Below are 16,543 nucleotides of genomic sequence, written 5' to 3' on the forward strand. Positions count from 1 at the left end.
AAAAACTAAACATGCAAAACTAAGGTTTGTATGGTCTTTTACTTTGAAGGAATCGGACATCTGCATCGTTTCCTTAAATTTGTTATTGTCTGCAGATAGAGAGAAAGAAAAAAAAATCATAAATCACTCGCTATCAGAGAGGAATGGAAGCGAGTAGGAGAGAAAGAGAGTGAGAGACAGTGAGTGGAGAGGGAAGAAAAGGAGACAGTAAGGTCACGCAGGAAGTAATGTCTCTTCTGGGGGAAGGCTGGCCAGCCGGCGAAGCTAAGCCAGAAGAAGAACGGGACGAGGAGAGAGGAAGATATAGAGGGATGTGTGGTTACCGCCCGACACGAGAATATCAAGAGTGTGACAGAAATAGAAGCCACCTTTTTAACTGCCACAGTAAATGATCCCTCTCTCACACAGCAGTTGACCTGAGTGTTATACAACCATAATCTCCCTCAACACAATTGTCTTTAGAGTGCACCCATGTTTTAAATAAAGGATAACAGTCACAATTAGGGCTTGTGATCTTGAACAGAAACAAAATGAAGTTTACTGTCAATTATTGAGGGAATGCCTGAAAAACAAGTGACTTCTTTTTAATCATTTGTTAACAAATCACTTCATATTCTCCTCTTCTTTTTATTTATTTTTTTACTGCACAAGCAACTGCCACCACCCTCCGATCTCTAAACTCATTAATTACGGCTTTTACCGGAACAAATGCTGACAATTCAATTCTTTCCATAATGTTATCAGCCGCCCGCGATGACCATCGACCTCCACTGGCGCGTGCTGCGGGTCGATATTTAATGGAGGGGCACAAATAAGTGAGCGTGTGACTGCAAGGTCGAACAAACAAGCGATTTGCCTCGAGTCTCTGGAAAAAAAGGAAGAAAACAGGACAACAGGAGACGACTTGACCTGCAGGTTCCTCCCGGGAGGAGGGAGGCCGAATGTGAGAAGAGACGGAGGAAGGGAACACTCAAGGAGAGAGGAAGGAGGTCAGCGGCTGACCTAATCCACAGATTTGACTTCATCATCAGAGACGAGGCAAACAGGAAATGAATCCTAATCTGTGCGCTGCGCTAAAAGGCCTGATAAACCTCGCTGGACTTTGCTGAAATGAGGAGGAGATAACGGGGAACATCACAGGAAGATATTTCCGCAATTATGTGGTTCAGGTTTATTTTTGAGCGTTGCTTTCTGCATTACAGGACTCTCTCAACCTGCAGGATCTTCGTTACCCGAAAGCAACAGACAGAAACCCTGCATCAATCATCAAATTATGCAAGAAAAGCGCAGATAAATCTTCATATATAAGAATACAATTCAAACTAGTGCCATGGAAATGACATCATGCATGCTAATAATGCTGCAGTGGTTTGTCCCTGTCTGTGTTTGTGTTGTCTTTTGGTCCAGCCACTACACTTGACAGAGCCTCCCCTCTGAGGTCTCCCCTTCCTCCCCCTTTTAACTTGGCCACCCCCCCCCCACCTCCTCATCTATAATTCACAAAGACCTCCTTCTCCCCAAAGACAAACACGCACGCAACACACGCACGCATGCATGTTTAATGGATATCAAAGGTGAGGAGTATTCACATCATAGAAGAAATATGTCAAAATAAAACATTATTTCATTCATTTTTCTTGCAATTAAGAAAACGATCCCCTCCTGAAAACTTTCTCGCTATTCTTCCACATCTGATATCTATTTCAAAATATGGCGTTAAACGTTAATGGCTTCTCTCATTATCTTTTCCATCAGCGACTTCTCTCGATGTGAGCCGGCGAGTAATTGCATCTATGATTCAACGCGACTTTTTCTAATCACAACTCTGCGTGTAGTCCTCAACTCCTTCATTCAGTAGAGGCTTAGTGCAACGTCACAGGTACGAAGAGACGGGAGGTGGAGGGGCTGTTTTCTACACCTCCACACTTTGCACCGAGTACAGAGGGGCCTGTGTGGCTAATGAGCCGGGGAAAGAGGGCTCGTTAATTAATCCAAAAGGAAAGAATAGAGAAGAGAAGAGAGGAGCGTGATTGCAGCAGCAGTTTGAAGAAAAAAATCTGGTTCGTATAATGATGCAATATGGAAATGACTCACAATTTGAGCCATCGTGAGTTAGCCATCTTAACTCTTAATGCTCTTACTCTACGAGTCCAAAAGAACATGGAAGCCTCATGAACAATTTTCACTCTTTTTAGATCACAAGTAATATACATGTTGGCTTAATACTCTTGTGTAATTATAATTATTATTAAGCCTTTATTAGTCCCACAATGGGGAAATTATTTCTCTGCATTTAACCCATCCCAGAGGAGCAGTGGGCTGCAATGAAGCGCCCGGGGATCTTTAACACATCTTTAACACATCTTTAACACATCTGTTGCAGTAGAGTAATGAATTGGAATTTACTGATTTCTCTACTTGCCCTTGAAGTATCTTATTGGACAAAAACAAGACACACACAGGATGTGACATCACTCTGAAAACAATGAAGAAGACCTTGGATCCACATATTAAACACACATGCATCACATACTGTGCTGCAGATGCAAAAACCCAAACACACTCTGAGCCCGTCGAACATGATCGACAGGCTCAAACACATGCGAGCGGCACTTCTCCTCGCCGCTGGTATGTAGAACCATGCAGGACCAGGTGCAGGTCTTTGTGCCCCCCCCCTGAGGCGACAGCTGCACTTAAGAGTCCATGTTCATAGACATGGAGGTTTTCTGAGTGGCCTGAGAGCATCACGCACATTCATCAGTCAACGTGACGGAGCCTGCTGGCTGCGAGTTTACTACTCTGGAAAGCTTTCACCCTCAAGAATGTAAAGACACTGAAAATGTGTAAAATATTCAACATTTTAAGAGACGAGTGCAGCTGTTAAGTGTTGATTTTACTTTTGAATTGTGTCTACAGTTGCTTCCTGTGATAGTAATGTGCAGCTAATACGTTGACAAGCGTCTCATGTGACATTCAAGCTCAACTTTGCCAACTTCTGCCTGAAACAACACGTCTGTACACTGTCAACCAGCTGCATACCCATCACTTGTCAACAGACACCTAAGGGCGTTCTGGTACAGTCGAGGGTGGTGTTGACGCGACCGCAATGTCCCTTTCTCCTTCAGTTTGCCTCTGAAAATAACCCGCACCATATTTTATTCTCTGACGGGGTTTAGACGCCTTGAAGGCTCAAAAGCGCTGCAGCAAGGGAGGTTGATGTTGAAAAAATACTTTTCAACTACTGGATGACCTAAGGAGCTCGTAGTGCAGCCGGAAAATCAACTAGATGGTTGGGTTTAGAAATTGGGAATCAACGTATCCAACAGCAATGTTTTACTGCACTTTTATAAAGGGGGCTTACTCTCAGGGGAGCAGGTTTTTATAACAATCCCCAAAAACACTGGATCCTTCATTTCCCATAATGCAACCTGATAACATTTGTGCATTCCAGGATTAAACTCCAATTCAACCTTCTTTTTCAAATGTGTTTCTAACTGACAGTTGGAGAAGTGACGGAGGCAAAGCCATAGGAACAATGCCCTTCTCTTTCACACTCGCCATCTCTGTAACACCTACGTTTAGCTCCGTTACATTTCAAAAGCCTCGCTGACAAACAGCAGTTGGAATCAGGGGCGATGTTGACTCTGAAACAATGTCCCCATCTCCCACTCTTTCAACCCTGCGACCGCGGCAACAGTTGGTTAACCAACTGCACCAGCCGCCTCTCTGCCAGACGACGACCTCGCTCCGAGGGCGGAAGAGGGATTGGAGGACAAATGGGGAGAGGAGGAGGATGATTGTGGGGGACAGGACTCCATTTGTGACCCCGAAAACGAGGACAAGGGGGCGCGTTTGTCCTCCCCTCCCACGCCATGGTGCGTCATTCGAAGTTGGTTCCCAGGAAAGGACAGCTCGCCTCAGAGCTGCCAATCTCTGTCTGTCTGTCTGTCTGTCTGTCTGTCTGTCTGTCTGTCTGTCTGATCCACACAGGCAGACAAGGAGACACACAATATAAAATAAAATGTCCTGACAAAACAAGAGGGACATGCAGAGTGGGAGGGAAGAAGAAATGAAATATTGGGAGAAAAAGGGCAAAAGCAGGGAATCAGAGCTGCCGTCTCATTGCTCCATCATCCACCTGCTCATATCAGAAAACGCCCGTCGGTCCCAAAACTCCTCCCGACCGAGCCGTCAGCAAACTTGTGACAGCCAGAGAAATTTGTCCCGCGGTCTCACTCGTCTCGGTGTCACTCCCACGAATAAACCACCAGCAATCTGTCGGCCATGAGTCGCTAACCGCTAACCGCCAACGGCCACATGCCATCGCGGCCTCCAAACATATCACAATCACAATTATTCCTACGTGTTTTCTCCATAAGAGATGATGGTTTTATACGTCTCTTGGTAAACATTTACTTTCTGCATACAGAAGAAGCAGCAGCAGCAGCAGCAGCAGCAGCAGCAGCAGCACACTCGGGATGAACTGTCCTGCTGGCTGAATAATCAGTGATGTCTAGACTAGACTGGGTACGGCACAAAAGACTAATGGGTCACCAAAACACAGAAACAGCCCTTGGCTTATCACAACATCAGCTCTTTGACTCTGTTGTTTTCGAATATGTCAGCTGCAAATATCCTGAATAATTAGAATCCATGCAAACAAAGGGGAGATGATGCAAAGGGAGGCATTGATTAGAGATCATAAGGCATGCTCGGGGGGTGGGGGCTGGAGAGAGGAAGACACTGAAAGGACAGATTTCATTTTTTTATTTTTTTTATCTCTAGCTGCTTTTCTAGTGATTTTCCAAGCAATAAAGCAAATGCATGAAAAGATTCCCCCGCAAAAAAAGGAAAGATAGAAGGTCTTACCTGGCTTTTATTTGTCTGCAGAGAGGTCTTAAGGTGGGGTGTGTAGGGGAGGGGGGAGGCAAGGCAGCGGCTTCTGCAGAGAGCGGAGACAAAAAAGACAGTGGGGGGGGGGGGGAAGACGAGATGAGAGACAGCAAAAAGGAGCGAACAGGAGTCATAGGAGCAGCGCCACGCTGACAAGAGATGGCTGATGCTTTTTCGCCGGCGAGAGGAGCCGGCAAGCAGTCTGCTGCAGCTCTCACACACACACACACACACACACACACACACACACACACACACACACACACACACACACACACACACACACACACACACACACACACACACACACACACACACACACAACACAGCCAACAAGCATGCAAACTCACGTAGCCCCCCCCCCCCCCCTGACTTCCCCTACACCAGCACACATTCTGCAACAAAACCAGTGTCCCATAGCATTTGGAAAGGGGTGGATGAAAGGGGGGATGGGCACAAGAACTGTGTGTGTTTGTGTGCGTTTGTGTGCGTTTGTGTGCGTTTGTGTGCACGTGTCTGCCACATTAATTCATGTTTGAAAGAGATATGAAGCTCATCCTTCCCCAGAGGGAATTGAGCTCCAAGATGAACCCTCTATCCGATTCATTTCCAGCAGCATTTTTCATTCTCCTCTCAGAGTGTGGGTTCAATTTCTGCACAAAGACGTCCATATTATGAATGCATGAAACATCTAAACATGACAGCGAGTGCGGCACGAGTAAAAAAAAAAAAGAAAAAAAAAAAAAGAGGGGGTGCGGAGACTTGCCCCGTGCTGAATAATTGCTCTGTCCTGGTGCTCATTTGCAGGCATGGCCGACTGCAGCGGCAGCACTGAGACAAAGGCAGAGAGGGGGAGAAGAGGAGGGGGAGAAGAGGGTCTGAGAGAGAGACTGCAGAGGGCCAGAGCAAAAATAATACAACTCAGAAACACTGAGTGCTGACTGCTGAAAGCCTAATTCCCTGTTCATTACACCAACCTCAAAACCACATGAAATGAACCATATTTATAGTCCGAGGGCTCACAATGGTCCCAGTCTTTAGCCATCCATCACACCGCAGTAGGATTGATGTCAAAGTTGTCAATATACACACAGAAAATATGAGCTAAAGAGTACAAATGTGGACAACTGGATAAAGAAAGAAAAATTTAAACATGTAAATACCTGTGTCATATGATTTATGAGGTGAAGGCATCATCAATTGCCCATTTTTTATTTATTTTTTACATTTTCAATTTCTGTCATACTTCAAAGTGGCTGAAATCATCTTTGACATATCGATAACAAATCACATGAAAGTTTTTGCGTCTCTCCTTTCATCGATGTGGTTTCACAGCCTGCAACTTCACTGTTTTGGTTCACTCTCGTAGCTCCTGATCCTGGTAAAGCTAGTGTTGATACTCAAAACAAGACACAAGTATTAAGACAGACTTCTGAGCCTATACTATAAGAAGGACATAAATGAACCCACTCTAGAAAAAACCAGTAGGACCAGACCGATGTCGTGGGACACTCCCTGACATGACGGCCAAACCACGCAGAGACCACTGAGGTTGACGTGAGGCTGCATCATGAAGGACTCGTCTTAATACGGTTCTCAAAAACCACTTACAAAGAAATCAGAGGATGAGGGCGAATAAAGCGAGCCAGCCATGCTGCTTCCATCCCACATCACACCCTCCCTCAGCCCCATTATTAGCTTGTCTTCATCAAGGAGGGGGCAGAAAGAGACATCAGTGTAGGACTGTAATCAACCTGTCACCGTCTGGGACTGGATCAAGTTTAAAAAAAAAAAAAAAAAAAAAACAACAACAACAGATGAGATATTTCAAATGGTAAGACGTAAAATAAACAGATTTATGTGATCATTTTAACATTTCTTGAGAGGGTTCAGCGCTCAACGACGAACCGAGCGGCATGGCGTCGCTTTTGGGAGGTTCGGGTGAAAGGGAAAAAAAAGCGAGGGGGAGATAAGAGATAAGGAGGAAGGGGAATGAAGGGAAGGTTGGGTGGCATTGGGGGAGGAGAGAGAGTGGGAATAAAAGCTGGGAGAGCCGCAGACGGCCCTGTCAACGCCAGCCGCCTTTAGGGAGGCCTTTTGCCAGCGTTGATTACAGAGCGAGGACTGGAACCGGAGCAGCAGAGCCAGCTAGCATAGCCACTAACATCTAATCTCTCATCAGCCTGGGCGGCCAGAAAGCAGATGCTAGTCGCACTAACGCCAATCCTCCGCTACCGACTGTCAACAGACACAGCGGCAGGCTGAAATCGCCGTCAACCAGATTACACATTTTGTTTACCCTGTGTTTAAGCGGGACATATGGACAGTTAAACATCAGACACACACACACTTACTAAATAGGTTCACTGAGTTTTAGGAATATTTGAAGAAGGAACAATGGCGTCATTGTAGGATATTCTACACAGTTTTGAACATGACCAAAAAATGTCCATCTGAAGTTCCTTCTCCTCCTTAAAACAAATATGTAGAGGTTATTCCACTTTCACAGGTTTGTGAAGTTGAAAGAATTCAAATAAATAAGCATTAATCATTTCTACGTAGCGTAGTCCTCTGGTTTCAGAATATTTACTTGCCAAAAAGCCAATTTTCACTGGACACAAGTGAAATTCGTAATTTTTTTGTGCATATGGTAATGGCAGGATCACAAATAAAACCTGATAATCCAAATAATCCCAAATTAAAAGGTCGGTCAATCGCATTGCCGTATTGGAAGTGGGGGGGATGCGGGTTGATCGCTGATTCCCCAGCAGTGAGATTGGGGGAACAGCCAACTCACTATGATCAGGATTAGCTGAATGGATCATTGTAGGTTTGGGCGTAATCTGACTGAACCCTTTCATCCAGATTTGGATGGGCGATTTCATAGAAGAGTCTGGAGACGGACAACAAATCCAGAATAAAGACCGCCTCAACATGGAGGTCTTGCATTCATTTTTACTCCAAGATAGTAGCCCCAAAAGCATACGTTATCCAGGACCCTGAATCAATCACAACCAAAAGAATGAGGCCAATAAGAAGCCTGTATGATGTGTTTTTTAGTGCTATTCATCCTGTTTCTTCTGCATTGTGAAGGTCAACAAATTAAACATAATCTGTTTCTCCTGAAAAACAAACACATGCTGAATTTATTCAGCCGATATGGATTCCAGATCTGCTGCCCGCCCTCTGGAAGCATGACTCAAGCTTTTCTTTTTTTTTTTTTTTTTTTTATGCAGCAGCATTAGCACAAGCTGGATTTCCCCGAGTGGGTAAATTTATTGCAGGAGCTTGAGAACACAACGGCAGTGGCTTCAGTGGTTCTGCGTCACCGAACACAAGTGTCATTAAAAGATGCAATTCCAGCTCTGTCTTAGTGAGCCACCATATAACTTGAACGGCTGTGGTTTTACGAGAGAGCGGAGAGCAGTTGTCTTTAATATGCAGATATCGATAAAGGATTAGGGTTATTGCTTTGGGAGGCAGAGGAAAGTTGAGACAAAGGGGAATGAGGAGGGATAATCAAAACACTTGCATCTAAAAATAAAGCATGGCATCAGAGCAATAAAATGGATCAACAACAATTTGGATAATGATATTGACTGATTTTCTTTCTTCATCTCTGGGTTCAATGCAGCATGATGTTCATTTAGTAAATTATGTTCACATTTAAGGGTTAATAAACCATAAAGCAGGGTATGCTTTAGGGCGGTGCTACCTTCTGATTGGCAGGTCGCTACCACGTCGTTGTCCTTTGTTTTTGTCTTCCAAGTTTAATGCTTTCACAGAGTGTTTTCAGTTCATAAAAAGTTACAACATGTCTTGTTCAGTGTTCGGTTGTACTCTGTACTCTTGTCACTTCTTGTTTGCAAAATTTCCAAAAAGGGCGACAGGCCAAAATGCCAAACTAGTGGCCCCAAATTCAAGATAACCCTGATGACATCCCCGTGGCATCATCAGGGTTGTTTTTCTCAGACTTGACGACGCTCCCCTCGAGCCACAACAGACATTATAAAACTGTTTTCACGGGCTGAGCAGCATTTTTTACGACTATTAAACTGAACTTCATCAGTAAAATCGGGGGTTCAGGCTTTTGAACTGATAATAAAAATAAAAAAGAGGATCTACTCAAAAGTCTTGCAGTTTTGCTACTTGAAATAAAAAAGGAAAACTAACAGAAATACTCTAATACCATGCTTTTTCTCTGTAAGCCTTACAGTCAATGCCATGTTCATACTTTCCCCCAGACATGGACGTTGTAATCGCAGACCCTGGCAGACGCATGTTAATGACTGAGGATCAGATCACATCTACAGCGGCAGCAGGATCACAAGAGCAATCTCTTTTTCCAGCATAATGTCCATTTTCCACAACAACTGCTCCGTTTGGCTTGAAATGGTAAAAAAAAACCACAGTGACATCTGCTTTGTTTTGTTGTTTGCTTTAAACAAATAGTAATTAGATTTAAGACCATAGGAAATCTAATTACCCAAATCCGTGGTGATCTGGCTGTCAGTTTAAAGGTTAGCAGGCACTCGTGTGTCTCAGGCTCAGTCAGCCTGGTCAATCATATAGCATCATATTTATGATTATTAGATTAAGTAAAGTTTGTTATGAGATCAATTTGATCGTCAAAAGCTCCTTTGTTCTGCATTTCATTTTTATTTCCAGACTTTTGTAATTCACTCGATAATATCAATGTTTTCACAGATATATGATGCCGTCCAACTCTTTCACTACTGTCGTTGTTTGATCCAAAAACAGGTCAAAGGTGAGTTTGTTCAGAGCGGCTAGACGAGAGTCAGAAGCTGATCCTCTCCATCCCCTGAGAGCCCTCTGCATATAGACACAAAGCAGTACTCACTCAAACTAAAGCCAAAGTCCTACACTTTGTTCAGGCCCATGTCATGTCAGCCTGTCGCTGGTTCAATCAGTGTAGTTCAGTTCAAAACGAGGCCTTTATAAGCCCAGTTCACACAGTACGGTCAACCACGTACCTGTATCAGAATTTGCGTATCATAATGGTTTCGGTGGTCTTTCAGTTTTTAACCAAGGGCTGTGCAATTTATTGATAATATATCAATATCATGACATGAGACAAGATATTGTCTTCGATTTTTGGATTTCAAAATATGGCGTAGGTTTTTTCTTTTCCCTGGTTTTAAAGGCTACATTATGGTAAAGTGATGACATTTTCTGAACATGCCAGTCTGTTCTGTATTATTTGTCTTTACCCACTTTTTATCTATATAATTCATGTTTATTGAACAAAAATCTCATTGTGTAAATATTGAAAGCACCAATCAGCCTTATAATGTCGCAAAAATCAAAATAAAGGTATTTGGTCATACAATATAGTGATAATTGGATTTCTCCATATCGCCCACCCTTATTCTAACCTGGATGCCACATACTGTATAACACGGCACTGACAATTGTGTTTTCACAGCTTCAATGCTAAAAACTACTGATTCTGCCAGTTGTCCTTTGCTTCTGTCAAACTTGAGCCACATTGCAAACTTAAACATGTCTTTGTATAAAGATTACTCTCCAGACACTACAGTTGAGTATTTATTTACCGTTGCACTAGAATCACACACCAGACGACACATCAACTCCATTCATCTTTTTGGGAGAAAGAACCTCCATCATATTGACACAATTATCCGACAACACAGCAGCCGCTCGTCATTATTGAGAGAGCGCGACTGAATTAAGGCTCGTGAAAAGCACTTCTTCAGTGCATTAAAACATAAGTGGTTTGTGAAAGTGCAGCTTTCCTCGCCTGCAATCGCCAAGAGCAAATAGCGGGCTGCTCATTTGCCAAGAGTGAGCGTCACACCATCTCAATGACCAGCTTGCAAATCACAAACACAACCGATCACATATGCACACACACACACTGGGAATATGTCAAATACGCTTCTCATGCAAACAGCTGGACCACCACTGGATAAAATATTAACTGTGATGGACAGAAACTGGTCCTTCCTCTCTACCACCAAGCAGGATGGCCTCTTGGTGGGGGGGGTTCATATTTTCTCGTCTCTCACATTCATATGCACGTATATAACGTTGAGGCGTATACACACTCACAGCCTCCCACGCTGACAGGCTAAAGATGGCCTGTGTGAGTGGACTGTCATTCCTCTCTGATAAAAAGCCGAACACAGGAAATTCCTCAGATGTGAAATATGCCCCGAAGAGGCCCTTATAAAACAGAGACGCCATTCGAGGAGAAAGAAATAGACAGGAAGTGGAGGGACCGTGCGTGCATGTGTGTTTTGTGTGTGTTCGTGGGGGAATTTGAGGGGTGAGAACGCAGTCAACTGTTTTTATTGACTTAAATAAATTTGTGCCCGTCTGAGGGCGTGTGTTTCTTGGCGTATGTATCAACTCTCTGGCAGGTTGTGTGTGTGTGTGTGTGTGTGAGTGTGTGTGTGTGTCTGCATGAACGCTCCAGCTCGCGTGTGCCTGGCTTTACACTAACCACAGGGTGTAGTCGTGGGCTTTGAAGTCGTCCGTGCACCATGGGCTGAACTGAAACACAGGCTACTGTACAAGAAACCCATATTACTCCATGGAAAAATCACAACACTGAACACAGCCCTCTATATTCCCCCAGTGGAACTTCAGTGGGTTGCAAAAGAAGGAAAAAAACTGCACAGAAGGGCTGCAGCTAACCAGTATTTTCATTATAGAATAGTCATTTAGTGTAGAAATGAGACACAATTCATTGATTATAAGATTAGGAATGGTCATAATGACACACACACACACAATGCAGTTCCTATGATTCTTTTTCGGATGCATATTTCTAAATGTTATGGTTACGACTTAAGCCCTCTTTTCTTGCTTGTATTGGCCAATTGTCATAATTAATAGTATTAAAAGAATTATCTATCAGCAGTCCTTATATGTAATGTACCCATGGATGTATATACAAGTATACACTGATACTGAAGGAAACTTAAAAACGCAATGATTCTCAAGCAAGTTCTGGAGTTATTGGTGTCATTTTCTTTTCTGATTTCAAAAAAAATTTGAACAAAATTTGCTGAAATCAGGCCCTTATAGCCAACTTCAACTGATAAACTAAACTACAATCGGCATTCAGCCATCCTCTTGTAGTATTTTTGCACCCACCACCTCCCTCTTACAGTCTGAAAGCCTCTGTTGAAGAACCTTGGCCTCAGGTACTCATTCTCTAATTCAGAAGCTGGATCTTGCTCTTCTGTTTGGGTTGTGTGATCCTCGTCTATATCTGCGGGCTGAATGCAGCAAAGCAAACAAAATAATTCATTCAAGTAGAATCGAGACTCCAAATGTCAGAGACGATGGGCTCACGCCTACAGAGTGCACAGAGACACAGCGAGCCAAATTAAAAAGGAGGATAAATGTTTGATCCAAAATGCTTAAAAAAGTTAAAGATAATTGGCTGGAGTGTTCCTCTCTACTGTGGATCTTCAGAGGGCAGGTTACAAGCGAGGAAAAGGTAAACGGCTGTAATTTGTAGCAGGGATGTCCCTGTTTCTAAGCCATTTCCTGTTGATGGGAGTTCTGAGCCTTGGCGTCCCGCGTGCCATCTGCTCTAAATTAGCACCTACACAGGGAGCACCGAGATCCGGACTTCCGGTGGTCAGACGCTGGGGGTTTGGAGTCATGAAGCTCCAGCAGGAGGACAGTTAGAGCTCAAAACCAACCAAAAACAGTCCTTGACTAAGGTGAAAAGTAGATGCGGAGAGCTCCGGCATTAAGATATTAATACACCTAAAATCAATACAATTTCACAACACCAATACAGATGTCAGTAGACTATTAGCGACTATTCAGTACAGATGTTGGACTGCTACCCCAGAGAGAAGCAGCAGATAAGCACCGTAGAGTTGCCGTGGTGATCAGGCGTGGAGGAGAGAGGACACACGTGTCACTGAGACGGAATGAAGAGTTTCTGGAAGTCATCAGAGACGGACAGGGAGGAGGTGGTGGAGGAGGAGGTGGTGGAGGAGGAGGAGGAGGGGGGGTAGGCAGCTGCAGAGGACTTTTACTGCAGCAGAGGATGATGTCACAACTCGCATGCACACACGCGGCCACACACACACACACACACACACTCGGAGACGTCCAACAGATACAGTGTGCATTCAAATATAGCAAACCAACACACGCAGATGCAGAATACCACTTGGCGGCAAACACAACACGCAAAAAAAAAGAAAAAAAAAAGACGTCAGCAAAAACCCACATTCGCACGCAGTTCCACGCTGGAAAGTGTAAACACCAATAAATGACAAACAAACACAGACAAACACATCCCCGAGTTGGAGTCAACAGCTGTCAAGTCTCATGGGGCAACTCTGTCATTCAGGCAAGGCATGGGAAACCGCCCTGTCAGTGAAGCATCCAAAACAAGCAAGCCGGCGCTTTTTCCTCCTCCTCCTCCTCCTCCTCCTCCTCCTCCCATCTCCCAAAAAAAGAATGAGTCATGACAGGAAGCTCGGGAATAGAGACGATGTTGATTTTTTGGCCGCTCAGAATGGGGAAAAACTGCAGCAGCTACCCTCGTGAGGAATGAATAGCAATGTGTTGGGATTTGACATCTTATTTTTTTAACTTGAAAACAAATTCTCAGCTCCTCAAGGACTGTGCAAATAGTTCTGCATGTTATAGTCCGTTTACTACTTTTTACACTTTCACACTTTTGCAAAGCACATTTCTTTCCAGGATGATTCCTCCAAAAGTTTCCAAAAAAAAAAGATGCTCTCAAACGTCCACTTCACAATCCAAGTCCAGCCACTTATTTCATTGTGCACAGAATCTAATAGTAAACAATGGCTGCTTTGAATCATAGGAATTACACATCTAAAACTGTGCAGCATTCATTTTGTGCAGTTTCAAGTTAACGAGATAAAACTCGGCAAAAACACCGGGATGCTCCTTTAAAAAAGAGGAACCGCAACATAGCAGGCGAGGAATAAAAAGCATCGAGCGCCAAAGAGACCGGTCCAGCTGACAGCTGAGTGATAATCTAGTGTTCATACATACAGAAGTATTCAATAAAGTCAAACAGGCTTTTTAAACTGCGCTTTGACAGCAAACACAACGTGCAACACCACCGCATCTTTCCTCCGCCGACAGGAAGCATCTCGGCAGCGCTTTCACCTTCAGGTACTCTAAGTGCTATTAGTGTAAGTGATACAGCAATATTGTGGTTGGAGCGAGAGGAGGGACTGCATGGCATGAAGGTGGGGGGAGGCAATAATAAGAGCAGGCTCTTAAGGCAGATGAGAGAGGGTGGGTGGGGTGGAGGGTGGAGGGTGGAGGGTCTTGTTGCCGTGGAAGCTCTGGCTACTTTCCATTAACAAAAGAGGAAGGAGTGAAGAATGAAGCCGGAGTTATTAAAGAGCATCCTTAGGTGTAATGCGCTGACACGGGGGTTCGGTGTGGTGAGGCGATAATGACTTTGAGCACTTGAGGGACTCCAGGCTGAGGCCATCCTTCATTAACTTCCTGGACATTTACATGCTCGGAGCCAACTGCAGCTCAGGCTATGTCTCTCTGATTATTTCTGTGGCCCCTCATTTGGTCCCATAATAAAAAAAATGAAAGCCCAGCCAGGGTGTATTTGTCAGGATCACTGTCTGAAGCCAAATGTGTTGCTTCGGGGCTTCTGGGATTAAATCACGACTGAAACTTCTCTCTGCTTAGTTCTTCGTCAATGTCGCATAGAAATACTCAACAACAAAAAAAAATGGGGACCCAAAATGGTTCAATCCGGGTCAACATTTAGTTGGTGTCGCCGTGTGGGCTACAGGTTTCTGTTTGGGGTTGCTGGGGGATGCTGTTATTGCTGCAGCAATATTGCTTTGTTTCCATGACACTGAGATGAGTCACTATGGTTACGGCTCCATCGGGTAACAAAGTTTAATGAAAGAGGAAGACCCAACGAGTGCGATGGCGGAGAGGTGATGTAGTGGGAAATAAAAGATTACGATAAAACAGGAAGTCATAGAAAAACACTTTTAAAAGCAGTTCATCATTTTAAAAAGGGAACTAGTTTTTCTGAACCTGCATGAATCTGATTTCTGACGGAGAGATCATAATTATTAAAGGGATGTGATCAACTGACGTTAAATCTAGTTACATGAATGAAGACTACTGAAATATTAAACTAAACTAAATATTCAGAGTCCTCACTTCCTGTTTTTAACTTGACACACTTGACATTTCAAGACATTTCTTTTCAGATTCCACTAATGCTTTCATTTTGACGTCTAAAGGTGAAGTACACAGAAACAATGAATGGAAGGTCCTGCAAATAGACTGAACTAAACGAAATAGGAAAAAGTGAAACCTTAATAAATGAAGAGAAGAGGAGAGGGTGAAATCAAAAGTGCGGAATATGAAACCTTTTTGCCTCAAATTGGGCTGAAGTCTGACTTTCTATCCTGAGTCGTTTGTTATTCAAGCCCTCTGGAAGTGATGACACAGCCGGAGTGGCAGAGAGACAAAGTGAACCCGAGCTCAGGTGAGTTCATCATCATCATCAGAAAGGGGACACCTAGCAGCGTTGGTGTCATCGGCATTCAGGACGCCGCCATCACCGCGCTCTGCAGCAGAGAGTGACACCGTCTGCAATGCAACTGACTGAGTGTCACTTCGGCTTTGGACGCCATACATACGCACACACACACACGGAGGCAGGAGTTCACACACTAAACAGAAACACATGCAGACTCAGGAGACTGCAGAGTGATGCAGTGCAGGCCCGAAACCAGACGGAGCTTTGTGTTTTCATTACTCAGATGTGGATGCAGATTAAAGCATCTTGAATGTGAAGCTCCGTCCCTTTGTGGTTTAGATCGCGACTGGTTCACATCTCTGCAGAGGGGGAATGCCGCCCGGAGCAGGAAATAGCTGGGCTTGGAAACATACGAGCTACTGAAGATAGCATGAATTCTGTGTCTTCTTGTTTGAAATGTGCTTAATATGGGAGATAAAGGCTGTTTGCTCATTTCGTCTGATCTGCGGTGGGAAAATGGTGCGTGAACTTTTGGGGACGTTTGTCACAGCTATCACGGGGCGCAGTAGTGTTTTCATTCCAGAGTTATTACACTCTTTTCTCATTATCATCTGTGGCTGAAGCTGGTGATCAGCCTTATTGCATTTTTTTCTTGGCTGTACATTTCACTCCGGGAGAGAATGCAGATCTTTCTCAGATTTGTATTGTAGTTAATTGGAAATTACATTTACTACATCCCCATGATGAAATAAGAAAAAACAGCCTTGACTTAAGCTTCCCGACGATACATTTTTGTATTTAATCCAATGGGCTTTTGGAGGGGTTTACTGTTTTCTCCTTAAGGGCTCAGTAAACTTGTTGGATCCACAAACAGCCTCTTAACTACATCATACAAAAACATCTACTTCATCCATGAGAGAGGTCGATCTACACACATATATGATATTCAGGAAATAATTGCTTTCTAAAAAAAGGCTAAAAGCATAAAGAGGAACTCTATTATATCATCTCAATCCCACACACACACACACACACGTACACAAACACCAGTCGACGTGCAACCACTCGGAAAAACAATCCTAAGAAGCGTTCCCACTCAAAAGAGTAGGAGCGAAACTCCAACAATTCCGA

The 16,543-nt window shown here is 43.9% G+C and overlaps 1 protein-coding gene across 1 annotated transcript in view; it reads right to left on the reverse strand.

The window, feature by feature from the left end:
• The window catches only part of LOC129111562 (microtubule-associated protein 2-like), a 50,000-nt gene that overhangs the window by 26,552 nt on the left and 6,905 nt on the right, over positions 1-16,543 (reverse strand). The window contains exon 2 of the mRNA XM_054623554.1: positions 4,870-4,942. The gene's annotated coding sequence lies outside the window, so the exon portion shown is untranslated. The remainder of the gene's footprint in view (positions 1-4,869; positions 4,943-16,543) is intronic.

This window comes from Anoplopoma fimbria, chromosome 22 (assembly GCF_027596085.1).
Source record: "Anoplopoma fimbria isolate UVic2021 breed Golden Eagle Sablefish chromosome 22, Afim_UVic_2022, whole genome shotgun sequence".
Taxonomy (NCBI): Eukaryota; Metazoa; Chordata; class Actinopteri; order Perciformes; family Anoplopomatidae; genus Anoplopoma; species Anoplopoma fimbria.